General features: G+C 37.5%; 1 protein-coding gene across 3 annotated transcripts in view; it reads right to left on the reverse strand.

Annotated features, from left to right (window-relative positions):
- The window catches only part of LOC5569782 (MOB kinase activator-like 2), a 521,979-nt gene that overhangs the window by 165,997 nt on the left and 337,684 nt on the right, over positions 1-18,298 (reverse strand). The gene's annotated exons all lie outside the window — the stretch shown is intronic.

The raw sequence follows: 18,298 nt of genomic DNA on the forward strand, positions 1-18,298 counted from the left end.
TGGGCGTAGACTTCCCCTTTGACCATTTCAGAGATATGAGCTCAATATGATTTCTTTACGTGCTCGAGGAGGACTTGCAAGCTCTTGGGGTTTTCGAACGCCGAGTGCTAAGGACGATCTTCGGCGGCGTGCAGGAGAACGGCGTGTGGCGGCGAAGGATGAACCACGAGCTCGCTCAACTCTACGGCGAACCCAGTATCGTGAAGGTAGCTAAAGCTGGAAGGATACGCTGGGCAGGGCATGTTGCAAGAATGCCGGACAGCAACCCTGTAAAGATGGTGTTCGCCACAAATCCGGTTGGAACAAGAAGGCGTGGGGCGCAGCGAGCTAGGTGGATTGACCAGGTACACCAGGACCTGGAGAGCGTGGGTCACAGTCGAGGATGGAGAGAAGCGGCCATGAACCGAGGGAATTGGCGAAATATTGTTGGCGAGGCTTTATCAAGATAATTGATGTAAAGCCAAATAAGTAAGTAAGTATGATTTCTTTACGATATACCATTGTTGGATAATATAAATTTGTTATATAATTCATCCGAGAGTTCTTTGAAAAACAATACAGGAGTTCTCCCAGAAATTCCTTTTCAGGATCCTCCAGACCCTGGTAATAATTTTGATAATTATGGTTTCGAACAACACTTTTTGGTTTTAAGTCAGATAATAAGACATAACAAAACTTGATATGTTACATGGCGTAGTGTTTCCAGAAAACTTACAAGTTACTCAAGATAATAAACTCGTTACCCGTGTATGGAAATCTTTATTTATAAGTGATATTATAGAAAAAAAAACTACGGACTCAGATGGGATTCGAACCCACGACTCTTGTATGCTCCAAATCCCAACAGCCCGCACAGCTTTTCCAGTCATAACCATTGCACTATGGACCAGGGGCGCAGTCTGGCAGGACAAAATTAATATTTAGCTAACGAAGCATTTACAGCGTTTGGTGTTTTCGGCAAAGTTTTTTGTAACAACGAGGACCATCTTCTGACATAAACGGATAGTTCGAAATTCTTCCGCATAGGTGGCGGCACAATCTAACTTTTTACTGAGGCGTTATAGAGACTTGGCATGTTCGGCAAAGTTATACATTTGACGGCATTTTGACATCCCTTTTATCTAGTATTGATCTATGATGCCTGAAAATTTGAGATTGTGATTATCGCGCTTTTAAAGATATTTAAGTTCAAAAATTGCCCTTTTTTCAGATTTGTTTTGTTATTTATTAATTTTTATGCGTCAAATTGTAAAAAAAAATCTCCATTACAGTTTGTTTGTTATGTAGTTATCAGAAAAAAAAAAATCTGGCGTGGTTCTTAATAGAAATATATATTTTCCACCAATCTTATTTGCTAATAACTCAAAAATAGTAAACTATGGCTAAGGATATTCCTGGTTTTAAAGTAAAGAAATTACTCCTTGCATTTTACATCATTTTCACTACAAACATCATAGAAAATTCAGTATGATTCATCATTCGTTTGCAGATATCTTCACAATTCCATCCTGTGATTATTCTTCGGATTTGCTGAAAAAATCTCAAATTTTCGTTTATTATAGTTTCAAAAATTCCTTCCAGAAATTATTCCACGTAATAGAAGGCCAGCTGGAAAGGCACGTTCCTCACCGTGTCATGAAACTCTTTCAGGAAATCATCCAAAATTTGTTCCTCAGTTCTACACGAATATATCCATTGATTTTTTCTTTAATTTTCCAAATTCTTCGAGAATTAAACTACTCTTATTTTTTTTTTCTCTGAACATCGTAGCCGGTTCCGTCAGAGCCAGTTTGGGGACATTTCCGTTTCATGTCCAAAACATACCGTGCGACGTCTCAATCTTCTTGAATTCAAAAAAACATGTCGATAAAGGAAGAATAAACTAAATATCCATAGATATTGCCACTCAACAGCACCTGACACAAGTTCCGCCAGGGCCTCTTTGAGGACATTTCCGTTTTTTGTCGAAAATGACACAAGTTGCGCCAAGGCCTCTTTGAGGACACTTCCGTTTCTTGTCGGAAACATACCGTGCGACGTGGAGATCTGGAGTGGCCACATCTGTTTCTTCTTCTTCTTTCTGGCGTTACGTCTCCACTGGGACAGAGCCTGCTTAGTGTTCTTATGAGCACTTTCAGTTATTAACTGAGAGCTTACTATACCAATGACCATTTTTGCATGCGTATATCGTGTGGCAGGTACGAAGATACTCTATGCCCTGGATAGTCGAGAAAATTTCCTTTACGAAAAGATCCTCGACTGGTGGGATTCGAACCCACGGCCCTCATCTTAGTCTTGCTGAATAGCTGTGCGTTTACCGCTACGGCTATCTGGGCCCCACTATACATCTGTTTGTACCGAGGTTTTTCTTCTTTTATTGACATGTTCTCCCGAATTCATGAAGCTTGAGACGTCGCACGGTATGTTTTGGACATGAAACGGAAATGTCCCCAAACTGGCCCTGGCGGAACCGGGTACCATGTTCCTGAACGGTTCACTTATTCGAATTATGATGAAATGGTGACAATAGACCATTATCCTAAATTTTTCATAAAAACTTCAGCGTAAATAAAAAAAAATAATCACTTATCCCAATTTTGCCCCCCTCGTGACCCCAGTACAATCCGGAATATCTCCGGCATAGTTCCGAATTCAGTATTCTCCTTTTATGACACATAATTGAAACCTATTTAAAGTAAACTGACGGTGGTTTCAAAAAAATCGAATGGAAATTGACGAAATGGCAGCTATTTGAAATTGTCTTGTCGGAGGCCGGTAACGTAAAGGTTAACAAAGTTTTGGGAGTCAACTGACCAAATCAGAACCGAAAGTCTGGTTCTGTGACCGTTGCATCACTTTCAATCCATTGAATTTTAATCTTTACCGCATCGACTGTGATACATCCTAAATGTTCGACAATCAAATGCATTGGATCGAACTCTTTACAGAAACATTTATACTCGCGAGCGAAAACGATCAGTTAAGGTACACCGGGGCAAGTTAAACCTAAAAAAACGATAGTTCAAACAACTTGTTATAATTTTCCAATGTCAATATATTTCAAAACCAACAACACGGTCACATTTTGGCAACATGTTTGATAGTGTGTGCATAAATTTTTTGATCGAATAATTTCGAAATGGTGAGAACCTTAGAGGAAATTTTTAAAATGAGTCATTAGACACAGTTACCTCGCTAAACGGTACAAAATGGAACAACCATACAATAAAGAAAGAAAGAAAACGTACATTTAATACTTAGTATGTCACAACATATTAACTGAAAATTCCTCACTAAAAGCCAAAAGAGGAATAAATCATGTTTGAAATATATCATTTACATGTTAATAATTAGAAAGTAGCACGTAAACTATCGATAATTAACGAAATTGTTGATATGTTATATTATTATGGCAACGCATGGCAAACAAATCTTGGAGAATGGAATTGTTTTCCACAACTACTAAATTTGGTAGAAATCATGATCCATATCAAATTTTTTCTTTGTATTTAAAATGTAAATTTTCATATGAAATGAAAACAAAATACTAGTTTATCGTCAGCAGCTTGTGATAATATTTAAAGTTGTAGCTAACTGATGGAAATTCGATTTATAACACATTTATTTTCTGCAAGCCAATGCAAGACGTTAAACGTGCCACAACTTGTGACGCAAGTTGAAAATAACGTTGAATTTACAACTGCTGCATAGATCACATGGTAATAAAAATAACAAAATTGTGCGTACTAAATGCATTCCGTATAGTTGTATCTTCAACTTTCCAGAAGAATACCCCATTGAAAAATGTTTCCTCAATGAGCTATGACAGCAGGATTCTCAATTGCCCAGGGGTACCTTATAAGATTTTTTCTACAGGGATACTGTAGAAAAAATCTTATATAGACCTGTACACGAAAAATTATGGGTGATCATATAATTATGAAAAGCAGTATAGATTCTTCAAATATCGGTGAAAATTCTATACAATGTTTGTAGGAACTTGGATATGTTAACTCAAATGCCAAAAAAATGGAAAGAAATTCCTGAAGCAATTGCTAGATTTATATTTAAATTAACCCTTCTACCGGCAGCATCATTTTTTACCGCAAAAAAAAATATATTCAAATCGCGATAAGTTTTTTGTTTCTCAATATTTTTGCACCATTTTTTTCACGAGTTCTCAAATAACTCTTCTAGTTTAAGAGTCCGTGTCGATATTAATAATTGGTGATCTAATTTTGAAGATATTCTGATGTTACTTGGGAGACCGACATTTTTCATACAAAATGTCTTTGGTGGCTTTTTTGTTTTTGGTCAATTTATCAAAAAACTAAAATGTGGACTATACAAAGACAGATAATAAAAAGCTACTCTCAAAAAATCATTCAAATTGTTCAGAATAATTTTCAAATGTAAATATTTTGCAAATCCAACAACACGGTCATACTTTGGCAACATATTTGCTGGTGTGTGCATGAATTTGATCGAATAATTTCGAAATTGTGAAAACCCTAGAAGTAAGATATACAATGAGTTATTAGACGCAGTTGCCTCGCTAGACTGGGCAAGTGAGACACATCCAGTTTTATGCGTAAAAACACATCAGTAACTCAACCTTTGCAATAATAGGATTGATAAATCATAGGGGAACTTACGTATTATCGGCAGTCTAAGCCGATGCCGCGCTTCTTTTGTAATATTCTCGGATATCAGCAGATAAATTCCGTGTTTGTATGTTTTCATTTATGCATTACTCAATCCTCTATCGAATCACACCGATAGACTTGTCAAAATGCTTTTGGAAAAGTTTTTACAACGCTGCGAACATCGCTTGTCAATGTGACTATTGTCGGCAACCTCATTCTGTTCAGCAACTTTCCCATAAGAACTGCTGGTGAATCTTTTCGGCAGCTCCAAATCAATCGCATTTTGCGGCGTGTTCATTTGAATTGTTGACAGCTCTGGCTTTATTGTTTTCTCAGTCCCGGAAATCTCGTCAGTGGGAAGCGGACAGAACAAAGAATCATCTGAATGTTTTCATGTTTTCAATGTTTTCAAGTGTTTTGATAGAATAACACTGTAAATTTGGCGCTTGAAATTTGGTTGCCGATAATAGTCGAATGGTGCCGAAGCCGTAAGTCTCCCTAGATATTTTATTTTTAGTTCCCACGTACCCCGGGTATTAAGATATTTTGGGGGAAGTTAGACCATAGAAATTTTCATATGAAATGAAAACAAAATACCTGTTTATCGAAAGCAGCTTGTAATAATACTTAAAGTTGTAACTTACCGATGGTTATTCAATTTAAAACACAATTATTTTTTGTGAGCCAATGCAGAACGTGAAATGTGTCACAATTTATCATGCAAGTTCAAAATGGCGCTAAGCTGAAAACTGTTACAAGGCGCATATTTTTGCACTAAATAGGTACATTCCTTATTATTGTATCTTCAACTTTCTAGAAGAATACCCCCTTGAAAAAACTTTCCTAAACGAGCTACGACGGAAGGTTCCACTTACCCCGTATTCTCACTTGCCCCGGGGTACCTTATGGCTACGCGTCCGTCCGCCAATGAGTTTTGGAATATATCCGGATCCAGATGACCAATGATCATAATCAACACAAATTCTAAAACTAGAAGAGTTTTTTTTTGAAAACTCGTGAAAAAATGGTGTAAAAACATCGAGAAACAAAAAAGTTATAGCGATTTGAATTTTGTTTTTGCGGTAAAAAATGAAGCTGCCGGTAAGGGGTTAATTCCTATTTCGACATGGCTGTCAAAATGGATGGAGACAACATTTTTTGTGGTGACAGAGGGACAGTTTGGTTTGTCACATAAATTGGGGCATAATCATTAATTAAATGGTAGTCTGATTTAGTTTTTGACACAAATCATGAAAATTTGAGTAATTCTAGATAAATTTTTTGTTACAAATATTAATCAAACCCCAAAAAGATTCCCGAAGTAATTTGTAGTGTAATTTCCAATGGCACTTAAAATCGAACACTTGAATCAATATCAGGACCCTATACCAGGGCTGCCCAACGTACGGCCCGCGGAGCGTTCGAAGATTCTTCTCATACAGGGGATAGGCAAAATGATTGAGATAGGCAAAATTTTGCCCAAATTCAAATGCTTATAACTTTATGAAAAATGAATGAAATTGGATGCATCTGGAAGCAGTCGACGGCAAATTTGGTCCAGTTTTAGGAATTTCCTTGGCCATGCATATTGGCCACTGGACACCGGAGATGTTCCGGATTTTCTGAGGTCATGTCCAAATGTCATTTTTTCTGTCGCTTGTATTTTTGTGCGGTGTAAAGTTAGATAGATGTTTGCAATTTTCCTAGAAACTAGAACTAATAGGAAGTTGAATGCCACCGGACGCATTAAGATTGGTTGGAAATCTTCAGAAATATGACCATTTCCGTAAAACTGGTTCCGGAAAGCATGGTCAGTCATGTTTGTATTTCCAATCATGTAAATATTATCCGGAGCTATATCCAAGTGGACATCAACCTTAAAAATGATGTTTCCTGCAGCGTATTCAGAACCATTAGATGCACAGACCACTCTATAGAAGGTTCCAGGTGCCCTGGGCGAAGTGGTCAATTAGGAACATATCTGGAACCATATCAATATGGGCATCAAACTTCATTATTTTCAAAGGTTATGCTTTCCGAAGCATTTCCAGCACCATCGGCTGCCATGACCACTTTATAGTAGATTCCAGGTGCCCCGGGGATGTGGCCAATTCAAAACATGTCCCTAGGTCATCAAGCTTCCGGCGGTAATATTCTAGCTTAGTATTTTTAAATTGTATGTTTTTTAAACTTCCTGGATATTTAATTTTATGAATGATCCAAATTCTAAATCTCAAATTCTGGGTGTTTCAACAATGTTTCTGTCATGACTTCCTTCGAGACTCATTCTTGACAGGATTATAAGATAGGCAGGCTTTTTACAAAATCTTGAACAGGATTTTTAAAGAATTCTGGACACGACCTTCACGGTTGAAGCTAAGTATGCTGTTTCGCTCAAGAAAAGTAAAGACATTCCTTGACTGAATGGGAAATTACCTACGGAGCGCCCCATTTTAAATGACATATTTTCTCAACTGCGTACTGCGATCTAAGAAGTGTGATTTTCTTGATAATTTCATGCAAGTAATTTTCTCAAAAGCCTTAACATTGGCAAGATTCTCACATAATTCTTACCAGGGAACAAAGCCGGGATTTTTAACGAATTCAATACATAACTTTCTAGAATCCTGGGCAAGATTACAACATAATGCTATGTAACATTTTGCCAGAACACTAAACGAATTTATAATAAAATTATGAGCAGGTTTCTTTTGAAGATTTGTAGGTGGCATTTCAAAATGATTATTGAGTGGAATTCTGAAGGAATCCTAGGAAAGATTTTTGTGAAATATTGGACATTCTGTGCACGACTTTCGTAAAAGCTTGATCAGGATTTTAGTCCATTCTAGCACATGCTAATAATATTGGGTCGGATTCTGACAGGATTACGGAGTACGATTTTTTAATCCTGGACGTTATTCTCACAGGATCCAAAATTTCTGGGGTAGATTCTTCAAATATTCTAGACTAGATTATTATTTAATTTTGAAAGGGACTCTCACAATGTCCAGCAGAATGCTTAGCAACAATTATCTTTTTTTCGATTTCTACAAAAGAAATTTACTCCATTCTCTGATTTTTTTGAGATTTTATGAACTTCAATTACTGACTTTTGTTAGACTTCATGGGAATATTTGTGCGTTTAAAAATGTGGCACGCGATACAAAATTATTTCTGCGTTTTGGCCCCCGATTCAAAACGGTTGGACAGGCCTGCCTTAGACCTTTCCTAACCTAGTAGCAAAGTCCGTGGCTACAATACGAAGCCATGATGATGGTGTGCTGATTCGATTTCCAGTCGTTCCAGAATCTTTTCGTATGTAAATCGCCTTGGTTTCTAAGGATATAGAGTATAATGGTGCCTGCCACACGATATATGAATGCGAAAATGGAAACATTTGCAAGGGAAGTCAAAAATCGGTGGAAGTGCTCTTAGAACACTTAGCTGAGCCAAGAAGAAGAATCACAAATTGCTAAATCAGACCAGGAACAGAAAGAGTTGATCACACTCATGAGTGCAATAGATTTCAATCCATTGAATAACAAATCGTGGATGCATCACATTTGCATGAGTCGATTGTTTTGAATCCTAAATTTTCCGCAATGAAACGCATATTAGGTGGTCTTCTTAAACACTGAAAACGATCAGTTATGGCACTTTTGCGTCACTGATTGATATTGCCGTTTATGGCCTCACTGCAGTCTCTTACTGGCACCACCATCGCCGGTCAACGAGAGGCAATCAATCCATCGACATCCATTAGCGAGCCGCGACTGACCGGAGACGACGCGCCCGCAATTGATTTGACATTCGACGGCGGCGACGCCTTCAGCATCAATATTTCACGGTCCCCATTTCGTATGTCAAAAATTTCCTAAATCGCGGAAATTCTCCGTTTGCCAGCGCAACTTGAACTTCTTGCGATTGCCACCGAAACGGCTTCGAGAAAAGGCCAACTCAACCGGTGTGCGGAGCACAGCTTTCATCATCACGGATTGGGCTCGGTGGGGTACAGTCACCTCACAGATGTGGATCAGTGCTGGATTAAATACAACATTTCTCATCAAACGGGTTTTCAATATATGCAAAGAGTACATTTTACTTATATAAACAATTCATCATTTCATTCTTTACAATTAACTAGCTGGAAGATTGCTGTTGTACTGTTCTAATCAACAATTTAATCAATAATTATGATTCATCAAGATTTTATTGGAACCTCCTTTTATCATGACAACATGTCTATTTGAAGTTTTCAACTAAATAGCTTTTGGTCTATGTTGGACTATCATAAGTTGAGTTTTGGAAACATTAAGAAATTTTCCATTTTTTTCTAGTTTGAAGAATAAATATCCAAACTTTTTGCAATATTCTACAGATAACTTTCAGGCTTCGTCCTTTGGCTGATAAACTTGCATTATCCGCAAATATTTTTGAAATCTCTGGAGTAACTCAGGTAAGGCAGATGTAGTGACCCTTAGTTGGCTCATAACTGTAGACTTAAACCCTATAGAATTTGGCACTGATTCTGCATTCACGTGCCGGCACGTGTTTGAACTTGGCCTTTCCGCGAAAGGTGCTCCAATCCAAATGCAGGGAGGACGTGCAATTTCAAGCCGTCGGATTCGAGTCTCGCGCTAATATTAGCCCCGACGCTCAAATATGACCGTAAGTTGGTGATTAATTTGCCTTGGACAGGTCTGGTAGCGACTGGGTGGTTTGTAAGGAGGAACTGTAGAGACCACATGCATAACAAGTGACCCAACAAAAAACAAAAATTGATTGAACAAGAACTGAAAAAAAAAACAAACAGAAAGCTAACAGGAATCAAAAGACAAGAGTTTTATAGAAATCTAATCAGATAATTTTGTAAGAGTATTCATCAGACTTTATTTGGAAATTCCTTGGAACGTTACGACAAGTATTACTGCTTGTATTCTTCTTCTTCTTGGTATTACGTCCTCACTGATACAGAGCTTGCTTCTCAGCTTAGTGTTCTTATGAGCACTTCCACAGTTATTAACTGAGAGCTTTCTTCGCCTAAGTTGCCATTTTCACATTCGCATATCATGTGGCAGGTTCTATAATACTCTATGCCCAGAGAAGGTAAGAAAATTTCCATTACAAAAAGATCCTGGACCAACCGGGAATCGAACCCAGATCCGTCAGCATGGCTTTGCATTGTAGCCGCGGACTCTAACCACTCGACTAAGGAAGGCCCACCAATCATGGGATAATCTCTGGGAAAATGTTTAGAGTTATCTCTGGGGGAATTCTGGAGAAGCGTTGAGGTGCTTAAGAGTCTCCAGGAGAAAGACATTCTATGAAAACTAGAGACTTGCATTAAAATGGTGACAGTCTCTAAGAAATAGACCCGCAACAGCCCTGAGGCTTGGTCGAATTGGACTCGTTTGCTAATTAATTAGGATTCTTGGAAGCTTTCTCGCCCCCAGAAATGTGGCGTTGGCTCTCATCTTGAAAAAGGGTTTTCCCCTTTCCGTGGGTTTAGAGGCAGAGTGGACCGACGACAGCAACCAGACCTTTCTATGCTCGTTTGCGGTCAGTGTTAATTGAATTTGCACACTAATAATGGTCTTCGGCGGGGCGGTGCGGGGAATGTAAATGTGGATTAGAACAATAATTGTAGCTAATCTGAATGCGGTTCATGTGGGATTGGCAGTGAACACATGTTTGTGGTCACCGCTTCGCGGTAATTAGTTTAATTGAGATGAATTCTTGAGCACCGACACTGACGTTGGGTTGTTGTTCGTGATTAATTACACTTGGCGGATTAGGTGGTGACTAATTTTAGCCGTGGCATATCGAGTGCACGGGCGTGAACTTTCCCAACAGAACTTTCTTCTAGACGTCTGATTGATTGACACTCACCTGGAAAGAAAAAAGAGAAAAAAATAAAGGTTAGGTATTACTTCGGGAGCAACTCAGTATAATAAATGAATGCATTCGTTAAAGGATGAAATTTATAACCATGGTGTCGCCAGATTTGCCACCAAAAAACAATCCGCAGACATACTTTCCCCGAAATTGCTTCTCCATTCATCGAATTCGATGAGCACAAATCAGTTGGTCACTTCGGGTGTTAGCTGGACTGCCGGCTGTCCCGCAGCACATCATAAATTTATACGACGTTGGGACAAACTGCAATAAACAGTCCCAGACGTGAATGTACGCCACCAACCATAAAGCTACGATGAGGAGCCTTTCTCGCACTATGAGCGATCAGGTGGCCAAAAATCGAACAAATGACTTACTCTGATGCATCGGTTTATGGACAAAAGGTCGGCATGACTTGGTGGGATTGATTTTTTTCTTTAAAAAAATGATTTTTTTTTTGTTTTTCGATCTTTTGTCTTTTCGAACTCTTTCTTCGATCCCTGTCTATTCGACATTTTGTCTTTCGATCTTTTTAATCGAAACTTCATATATTCTATACTTTTTTGTCCCAAGTTTTCCCGTGCTGAAATTTGTAGATCGTGAACAATATTTTTGATAAAACTTTCTTTCAATAACAGATAAAGATTTGCATCATAAAATATTTGAAGATCAATAAATCTTTCATATTATTATAGCTACAATTCTAAAAATAAATTCTTATAGTAAATTCTAAATGGAGGCCCTGATAGAAGTAGCGGGAAACGAAACATATTTCTGACAGACTATATGGGAACTGCCCATAGTGTCTCGGTTTGTCTCGACCGACAGGCTTTGTGCGAATTTGATTTTCAGCAGTGGCAATGAATTTTTGATGGCTCCTTCCCCATTGCGGTGGTGTCCAAAGTCAAGTGATTTGTTTTGAATCGATCGATTCCAGAGTGTCACCCGATGCGCGATGCGAAAGTAGGTCGCATTGATGAGCGATACGTACTTCCTCATTATCACAGAAGGACTTAACCAGGTTTACCATTAGGTTGGGCGCGGACGACCTCAAAAGTTTGCAATATTCCCAGGGAAATGTCGTAAGAGATGGAGTCTAAGAAGTCACAGTACAACTAAAAAATCCTGTTCAAACTGTTCTAGAAATACTTGAAATTCCTGAGGAATTTTTTGAAAGATTACTTGAAGCTAAATTCCTGGAATCAGTGGAGAAAGTTTTCGACAGGTCCCATGAAAAACTCCTAAAGAAATCATTGAAAAACTCTTACGAAATTCGTTGAAAAAATAGCTGGTGTGATTAATTAGTAACCTTTGGAAAAGTTCCTGCAAGATTCGCAGGAGGAATCTCTGGAGTTATCTTTAGAGTAAATAATGGGAGAAGGAAGGAGATCCTGAAGGAGACTCTAGGAGCCCGGTACCCGACTAGCGGATTACAATAGAGTTGTAACAGATTTTGTTACCCAGAAAGCGCGTTTTTTTCTAACAAAATATGTTATAATTTTGGCTGATTAGTAGTTAAAATAACAGAAATTATAACACAATTTCATCTACACTAAACAAAATTTAAACAAAATATGTTACAATTTAAACAAAAATATAACCTATTATGTTACAAATCAAACAAAAATATAACTAATATGTTATAACAAATTGCTCTCAAAGTTCATATAACAAATCGTGTTGTAATTATGTTTTAAATTGAAACAAATTTGAAACAGCCTAGGTTATTGTAACTGATTTTGTTTTAATTATGTTATTATTTCCTCCATCAGCTCGAAGTGCTTCTAACAAAAATGAAACAAAATTTGTTATTTGGAACAAATCTTGATATCGTTCTGCTACAATTTTGTTGTTATCCACTGGTCAGGATACCCGGGTAGACGAGCATATCAGAATTATATCTCGAAACGAACACATTTTGATCTCATATCTTTGGAAAGATGTTGTTTGAAAATTTGATAAATCTCACAGCGAAAGCTCGACAACTGAAAACATGTAATCAAAAAACATAAGCACAATTATCCATCATCTCTAATGACAACATATAGATCGAGAGAGCAAAGAACTTGATGCTTTTATTTCTTCAACCTTCAAGTTGTATGACATAGCCTAATGTTTGGCATCTTTGTATATAAATCTAAAGGTCAAGGGTTCACTGCTGGTTGTCGACTTTTTGTTGCTTTATTCTTCTTTATTTGTCATATTTTCATATTTCATGGCTAGTCACTAAACTTTCAGTTGCTGTTTTGATCTTATAATCACCCTATTCTTGTTTTCGTTCGAATGCTTTTTCGATCAAAAACCGTTTTGCATTTCCGTTTACGCCAGCAAAATCAAGTGGGCTGTGGATTCTAACGAAAAGGAATATCTTAACCCTATAATACCCAAATTTTTATTTATTTAATTTACAATCGATCTAAACACGGTTTGGGCAATGATTTATTTGTATTCGCAAATTTGTGAACTTTGATTATTGTTTTTTTTTCTAATTTTTATTTTTGAGCATCCCTATCAATTTTTATTTTCTATTGAAGCCTCTTCAGAACACGGATTATTGACAGTAATAAAATTTTTCTTTGGAACATATTTTATTTTTCTTGTAACAAACGGAAAAATCGATTTGAAATTATTTTAATTCCACCTAGGTTGATTGTAGAAAAGTATAATATGTAAAAAAAATTGTATTACACGTTAAATTATATCCAGACATTTGTAGGATATAAAATAATGCAATTTTTCATATATACAAAAATGTTTCAAAAGTCGTAAAAACTTTTCTAATATGCGTGTTGTGGCCCAAGATTTAAGCCGGAAATAAAATCATTTTGATTTCCAAGCTAAGAAAAAATACACAAAATTCCAAAAGGTTAACAACTAACAACAAGTTATATTGTTAAATACTTTTTGATACGAATTTTTGGTTTTATTTTTGATCTTTTATCTATTTTTTCCGATGAAAAAAGAGCTGATAATTGATCGTTAGTTATTTACGATCTTTTTCAGCTTTTTTCCGCATGCTCGGGAAGATATCTTTAGGATCCCAATAGGAATCCTCAGAAACGCTTCAGGAATTCCAATGCTGGATTCGACCTGAATACAATCCTCAATATTTCAGACTTCAAAATGTACAGATTCCGTTATAATTTTGCTCAGAATTGAGCATGAGCATGATCGACCGCCCGCAGTTGCTACTCCGTTATTGCAAGAACAGCTGTATTTACACAGGGAACCAACAGACGCTACTCGGGATCAATACCATCCTCAATGTGTAAATACTGGTGCTCTTATTATTATAATATAATATAATAACAATACCGGCGCCGGCTGCGTCCAAATGCAGGTCAATTTGGGAATGGGAGGGAAATGTTGACGTGTTACTTGCTTTACAGAAGCCGAGGAGTCCTCTGCACTTCCACAAGAAAACACTGGGAGTTTGGATATGGGAAAGGATTCGTTTTGGTAAACGATAAATATATAATTCGAAATGAATACGTGAGCATATACACGAATGACCGCACTATCCAAACCAGAAACGATACTGATTTCGTTGCTCGCTCGACAGGAGCATACAACAGGTTCAACGTATCAAACTCTACTGACGTGTTTGTTTTTCTTTTCACCGGCACACTTCGTTTTTTTCTTCCGTGCAGCGCAAACTGGACACAATTGATCCGGATTCCGTCGCAAGCTCACAAGGAGCATGCAACAGATTCAACGAATCCAACACTACTCCGATATAATTTTGCTCAGATTAAAAAAAAAACAGGAAAATTTCTAGAAATATTGTGTTCTGAATGCTCAAATTTAATCTAGAAATTCTCAGAATTTCGTAGTGAATCATTATCTTTTGACAAGTAATCCTCAGCATCCCGCTAACAATCACATTAGTCCTGAATTCCAATTGGTTCTAATTAGGTATCGTGACAGTTCCGCTAGAATCCTGCAGAATTCCGTTAGAAATCTTAACATTCCCGACGAGAACCCCTGAATTCTGATGGGATTCCTTAAATTCAGGATAAGAACGACACGATCCCGCAGGGAATTCCTTCGTTACGCTGAGAACCCACAAGATACCGTATAAACTTCTCATTAGATTATTTGCAATCTCGTGGACACCACTAAGATCTCCTAGAAACTGCTAACGTCACGCTCTGTGTCCTCAAAATTCCTCTGGAAGTTATAAGGGTCAATCTACTAATCTAACCGATGAGATTGGACTAGCGAATTGGGAGTCGTGAGTTCGATTCTCACTGAGAAGACGTGTAACTTTTTTGCAAATTTGTTCATTTAATCCGATTGCAAAGTATATGTATTGTTTAGTTTTTCGGTACTCATGCAATGCAGAGAATGCACATAGTAATAGGTACTAATGATATTTTGTTTTTTACTTGAAAATATTTATTTAGATCTATTTTCAAACTTCAAAAAGTCACACAAAAAATGACATTAAAAAACATATATCCAAGTTACCGTAATATATGTTATTTTTACTATCAAAAATTGGTAATTCATTCATAGGCTTCAAGAAAAAATTAAAAAAATGCTAGGAATCAAAATTACAAAATACCCAAAATTAATTCGCGAACAAAAATAAAAAAATGCTCTAAAGTGCTCTAGATGAACTTTAGATTGTAAAAATGACATTCAGATCGAAAATAAAAATTTGTGAATAAGAGAATTACATTAACACGCCAAATACCGTGATAAAAAAAATGGGAGGTAAATGATTTTCTGCGATCTATGATCCGATTTTCGATATTCTTTCAATCATCTTTGACCCATCATGGAAGAATGCGTTGGGCGGGGCATGTTGTAAGCATGCCGGACAACAACCCTGCAAAAATGGTGTTCGCGTCTGATCCAGCAGGTACAAGAAGGCGAGGAGCACAGCGGACACGGTGGGCTGACCAGGTGCTGCAAGATCTGGCGAATGTGGACCGCAGCCGAGAATGGAGGGAGGCAGCTGCGAACCGTGGTTTTATTGTAATAACAATGTAATACCAATAAATGAATGAATGAACCCATCATGTTTACATCATTCTGTGTGAGTTTCATGTTTCAAGTGGTGTTCAATTTTCCTCTAGAGCAGCTAGCCCTGTCGTCGTAAAATTTGAGCTTCTTAATCGTCGCCTTTTGAGGGGGCGTTGCTCTAGCTCAGAGGGCGCTTTTACTCCCAGACGTTAATAAGGGCGTCTGATAAGAACATTGTCACTCTAATATGTGTTCTAAAACACGAGAACCAGAATGCATTTGCACGTATTTAGCTTGACAATTTTTATTGATGTCCTACAGAGCCCTAAGATGCACCTGATCTATGTGGACTAAGGTCAAAATACTACAGGGCGTTGATAAAGCTTTGATTTTTTAATTAATGTTCTATAGGGCATAAAGGTAGGTCATGTAGGTCATCATGAAACTGGATCAACTTAGCCCAGAACGTTTATGAAGGTCGACGAATTCGATTCATGTCATACAGGACACTAGGATGCACCTGCTCTACTAAGGTCAAATTAATCTAGAGCCTTAATACAGCTTGACAATGTTGATTGTTGTCATACAAGACGTTGACACGCACATGATCTACATGGAATTAAGTCAAAATACTCCATGGCGTTTATATAGCTTGGAATTTTCAATTGATGTCAGGGCGATAAGATGCACCCAATCTACATTTGAGAAGGTCAAATTACTCCAGAGCGTTGATACTGCTTGAAATATGCAGTTGATGTCATACAGGGCTGACCTAAATGAGACATGGTCAAATTATTCCAGGACGTTAATATCTACGTAAGGAAGGGTCAAATTACTCCAAGGCCTTGAAGTTTTCATTTGATACAGGGCATTATTTAAGCTTATAACTTTCATTTGATATTCTTCAGGGCGTTAAGATGCACCTAATCTACATGAAATAAGGTCAAATTACTCCAGGGCGTCGGTACAAATTTTTAATTAATTCAAGGCTTTTTAAAATGCACCAGACCTACATAGGATAATGTCAATTTGTCCAGAGCGTAGATTCCGCTTATAATTTTCAATTGATGCCAAACAGGGCGCACAGATGCAGCTAATCTACATGAAATAAAGTCTAATTACTCCAGGGCGTAAATACAGCATTGACATTTCGATTGATTTTCTTCAGGGTTCTAGATGCTCTAGATCTCACAAAGATCTGTCTGGAATAAAGTCTATTTACCCATAGGTGTCGATGAAGTTTGACCAATTATTGTCATTTTTTTGTATTGTCATACAGGGCGTTAAGATGCGTCTACGTGGTCTACGTGGAATAAGCTTAAATTGTTTCCGGGCGTTTATAAAACTTGATATCCTGATCTAATTAAGACAAGGTCAAATTACTCATTGATGTCATACAGGGCGTTAAATTGCACCTGATATACATACAACAAAGTCAAATTACTTCAGGTCGATGATACAGCTTGAATATTTAACTGATGTCCTACAGGGTATTAAGAAGAAAAAAACCTGAGAAAATCTTCTTAGGGAGGCTGAGAGCAGCGTGAGTCATGAACGGAACGACAAAACCTTCCAGTCAACTTAACCATGCTGTATCTCGGTCAATCATCTGATCGACGAAAATTTTGAAGCTACCAATCTCGTAAGCTCCTGCGATCAAGTGTTCATCAAAGTACCGCTTCCACCTTTTGATCACCCTACGTTTGTCCGTCAAGTTGCTTGCGTCCTTATCTCTGCAACCTCTAGATATTTTTGACTGACTTATACTGTTTATGTATAAATCTTATGTTTCTGGCTTGGGGCCTTCCTTAGCCGAGTGGTTAGAGTCCGCAGCTACAAAGCAAAGCCATGCTGAAGGTGTCTGGGTTCGATTCACGGTCGGTCCAGGATCTTTTCGTAATGGAAATTTCCTTGACTTCCCTAGGCATAGAGTATAAGCGTACTTGCCACACGATATACGAATGCAAAAATGGCAACTTTGGCAAAGAAATCTCTCAGTTGACAACTGTGGAAGTGCTCATAAGAACACTAAGCTGAGAAGCAGGCGCTGTCTCAGTGAGGACGTGAATGCCAAGAAGAAGAAGGAATGTTTGTGGCTTAATCGTCCGTCATTTTTCTACATTTCGATGTTCATAAATCATTAAGTAATGGATTTATTCCGTGCACGATGGTGCAACATAAAGTTTAACCCTTTCTTCCGGCAGCTTCATTTTTTACCGCAAGAAAAAATATTCAAATAGCGATAACTTTTTTTGTTTCTCGGTATTTTTGCACCATTTTTACACAAGTTGTCGAAAAACTCTTCTAGTTAACGAATCCGTGTCGATGTTGATGATTGGTGAGGTAGTTTTAAATATATTCCAATGATCCTTCAAAACCGACATTTTTCATATAAAATGTCTATGGCGGAGATTTTGTTTTACGTCACCTTATCGAAAAAATAAAATGTGGGCTATACAATGCCATGTAATTAGGAGCTACTCTGAAAAATCATACAAATTGGTTAAGTATTCATGAAGATATCTGATATTTACGATATGATGTTTTTTGAAGTTTTCAAGATCTTTATTTGGCCAGCGTGGTACCAGCAACATAAATTCTCATTAGTCAAAGACGACTGAACCAAATTGCTTAATTTTTCACAACATACTCTCATTAGTGTATTGTTTCGAAGAGTGAGTATCCGAATACGATAAAAATTCTGTAGCCTGAGATATATACGTGATTAATGGTTACGCGTCGGTCCCCCCAAGGAATTTCAGAATATCTCTCGATCTAGATGACCA

Source organism: Aedes aegypti, chromosome 3 (genome assembly GCF_002204515.2).
Source record: "Aedes aegypti strain LVP_AGWG chromosome 3, AaegL5.0 Primary Assembly, whole genome shotgun sequence".
In the NCBI taxonomy this organism is placed as follows: domain Eukaryota; kingdom Metazoa; phylum Arthropoda; class Insecta; order Diptera; family Culicidae; genus Aedes; species Aedes aegypti.